This window comes from Chenopodium album, chromosome 6 (genome assembly GCF_948465745.1).
Source record: "Chenopodium album chromosome 6, dcCheAlbu1.1, whole genome shotgun sequence".
Taxonomy (NCBI): domain Eukaryota; kingdom Viridiplantae; phylum Streptophyta; class Magnoliopsida; order Caryophyllales; family Amaranthaceae; genus Chenopodium; species Chenopodium album.
Genome location: NC_137839.1, coordinates 48,719,027 through 48,723,217, shown reverse-complemented (window position 1 = coordinate 48,723,217; position 4,191 = coordinate 48,719,027).

The following is a 4,191-nucleotide window of genomic DNA, read 5'->3' as shown; positions in this document are numbered from 1 at the left end:
AAGTTAGAATTGATAAAGATGGATATATAATTTGGAGGTAAGATACAGTGATAGTTGCTATAATTTGGAAGGGGGAAATAAAAGGATAGGAGAGATGTAGTGGGGGAGGGTGTAGGATGATACAGTGGGGAGGGGGTGTAGGGACTTCTACCTACACTAGAATGTAGGTAAAAATTTGTATTGTTGGAAAGCTTATTTCAAGGCCTATCCAACTAAATAATAATTCGATAAAAATTATTGGGCCAAAAAATTAGTTTCTCTCAGCTTTGTGATGTGGAAACGAAAAGAGGAAAACAAGTTATGGTGTAGGGAAGTGTAGGTAGGACACCCTACACCCCCTCTAAACACTTCATTTAGAGTTCTATCCACACCCTCCCACTAACTTTCATTTTATCTCTCCTCACCCTTTTTTACATTTTCTCTCTCCACGCCCATTTCATTGCAAGTTTCTCTCTCATCAAAAGCTTTAATTGCAAAATTGTTTTTAAATTATCACAAAAAAAAAAACTTCAAGCACTATGAAATTCAATAAAACAAGGAGCAAAATCTGGAAAAACAAGTTATTTTGTTTAAATTTGGAATGAAAAAGAGTATAAACCCTAGGTTTTACTATTTTTTTTGTTGCGATGTATTTCGAAAATGTAATCGAAACATCAACCATGAAAAATGTATATCAATGTAAGTATTATACTATAATATTAGTAATTTTTATTGAAACTAGTAAATTATATTAGTACATTCTTCAGTTTTGTTTGCAGAGCAAAGGAAACCATTTCAGAGAAGAAAAACAAAGATTATAGTTCGTAGTTTTTTTTTTTAATTTTTTTTTTGAATGATCATTTTCATTTGTTGAATGTTCATTTATATATTAGTATAACGTCATTCACATTTTAATAAATGATTAATATATATGTTCATTTGTATATTAGTACATAGTCATTTATGTAATAATATTCGTCCTTTTTCATAGTTTAGATTGGAATGAATGTTCATATTCATTTTGGTAGATATTCAATCATATACAAGTATATGATCATTCACAATTTCACATATAAATATACGATTATTAGAATTTTGATAAATAATATTCATATTTTAGTCATTCTATTCAATTATTCATGTTCATTTCAAATTTGAACTTCAGTATATGTTTTTCCTTATATGGATATATGGTAAATCAAACATTAATAGATTCAAGAGTTTAATTATTCAGTGTATATTTCATGTCATCGATCGTTATCTTTCATGGTCATTTTCAAACTAATAAATGTTCAATTATATATTAATAGATATTCATTTCCATATTGAATTACGTAAATATGTTCATTTATGTATTAATAGTTGTTCATTTTCATATTAATAGATAGTCATTTCTACACTAATAATATATGTTCAATTCATTTATATATACATGTTCATTTATATTGAAAGATGCTCATTTCCATATCGATCATGTCAATTGTTATACTCATCCATGTTCATTTTCATATGAAAATTGGTTCATTCTAACACTTATTCTAGCTCAAATCTAATAAAGTAATTTATATTTTTTAGTCTATTAGTTAAACAAAGAATCGTGGATATAATGAGTTAAACCACACAAGGGCAAGGAAAAAAGTAAGACGACAAAGATAAAGAAATCGAGAAGGCATGGAGTCGCCAAGCAATATGAACCAATAACACGTGCTTGAATTCTTCAAATTTGAATGATCGAGAATTTTATATTTATAAATGCAAAGGAATAGGAAAAAAAACCTTAGCAATAAGATGAATATCTTCATCAAGTGATATGTTGGATCCGATATTGCTTTTCCTGTATATTATTATTAGTTTTTACACATCTTAACTATTGAATATGTAAAATGATAATTAACATATATAAACCCCCCCCCCCTCTTTACATAGTATACGTGTTATATGTTTATTAATTTCAAAAGATAAATTAATTTTTATTATATATAAATGTTAATTAACGTATTGATAAGTGTTCATTTTCATTCTTATTCATGATCATTTTATTTTTAACAAGTAAATGCATCAATTTTAAAATGAACATGTACATATACTTAAAATTTCAATTTTATACTACTAATTAAAGCACCCAATTATATCATGAAGTAGTTATTTTCACAAATTTAATAAGGAATTTCAATAAGAGTGTGTGCTATATTGTAGTTGTCATGGAAATGATTCTTACAATTACAATAAGGAGTGTGTGCTACCTTCAAAATTTTCAATAATAAGTACAAAAATTATAAATAATTTTATGCATTTTTCATCTATACTAATGCTCCTTAATTAAATGTTCAATTATAAATAATTGTATGTTCATTTACAACTATTAAATAAATATATTCATTTTTGAAATATTATATGTTCAATTATAAATAATTGTATGTTCATTTACAAATATTAAATAAATATGTTCATTTTTGAAATATTATATGTTCAATTATAAATAATTGTATGTTCATTTACAACCATTAAATAAATATGTTCATTTTGGGAATATTATATGTTCAATTATATATAATTGTATGTTCATTTACAACTATTAAATAAATATGTTCATTTTAAAAATATTATATGTTCAATTATAAAATTATACGAGTATACAGTTTATAAAAAGATTTAAATATTATATAATTCTCATTAAAATCAGAAGCAAGCTATATCAATGGTGGTTTAAACTTCATTCTTTACCATTTTCTTTCTCCTTCTCAATCATTTGTTTGTCTCCTTTAACCCAACCTCAACTCCAACCAAAAGAACCATCACCACTACCACAAAATATCGACCACCACCGCTACCACAAAATATTGACCACCACCCCTGCCACAAAAACCTATGTTATCTCGCCTTCATTGCTGCCACCATAACATAACATAACAACAAATTTGCATTTTGCTTGTAAATTATAATTACTGCGATTAGGATCAAAGTCATGAAGCAGATATTAAAAACTGAAGAAAAAAAATCATAAAAAATCAAAGATAAGAACATAATAACTCACATTGATGAACAATTGAAACTACAATTCCAATTCTAGATGGAAACACAACTTCATAATCAGAATCAAAATCGGAAATCAAAGTATTATCTATGTAAGCAATACAATTAAAGAATTGAAATGAGAAAAAAAAGTTGATTGATAATGACGATAAAATCAGAGAAATTAGGAGAAAAAAATGTTAGGAGAGAGAAAATGGAAAAATTAATTGAAAGAGAAAGAAATTCAGGCTTTAAAATCATATGTAACAGAGAAAAAAAAGTAAAATGAAAAAGGAAAAAAAATTATAAGCAGTTTAAAATGACATAAATTTGATTGTTGAGGAAATGTTGTAGTGAGGTAAAGTGTAGGGAGATATGGTGGGAAGAGGGTATAGGCAGCTGTACCTACAAGGGGGTGTAGGCAAAAATTTGTAGATTTATGAAATGTATTGAATGGAAATATGGATTTAAGCACTCCAAAGATTAAATACTCAACCCGACCAATAATAGCGGTGAAAGGTTGTTTATCATAGGGTTTGGTTTTGGAGAGACATTTTTAGGTGTCTACGAATGGGTACTTAGTTTGGTTACTTGGCCTTAGTTGTTTTTTTGTTAGCTGTCGGTTTTTTCTTTTTTGTTCTGTTTTCCTTTTCTTTTTGTAGTTTGTTTTGTTTGTTCTCTTCTTTTGGGGCTTGCCCCTCATGCTCACAAAAAAAAAAAAAAAACAGCTTCTCATCTTTCTTTTTTTTCATTTTTTTCTAAAAAAATGAAAATCGAAAAAAAGGAAAAAAGGGTAAAAGCGGTACTACACTATAGATTTCAAATAGTAACACAACTTCTGGTTTTTGGGTGGAGATCTTTTTGTAGTTTGTTCTCTTCTTTTGGGGCTTGCCCCTCATGCTCACAAAAAAAAAAAGCTTCTCATCTTTCTTTTTTTCATTTTTTCTATAAAAAAGAAAATCGAAAAAAAAAAGGAAAAAAAGGGTAAAAGCGGTATTACATTGTAGATTTCAAATAGAAATACAACTTCTGGTTTTTAAAAGGGTAGAGATAAAGTTGGGACTACGGGCCTATTCTCATCCGTTGAAATTCAGTTCCATTCCTAATTTTCTTCTCTTATAAAATATTCATTTCATTTCATCTTAGTTTAGTTCAATTCAGTTTAGCTAAGTTCGGTGAATGTTAATTGGCTCTACTTTT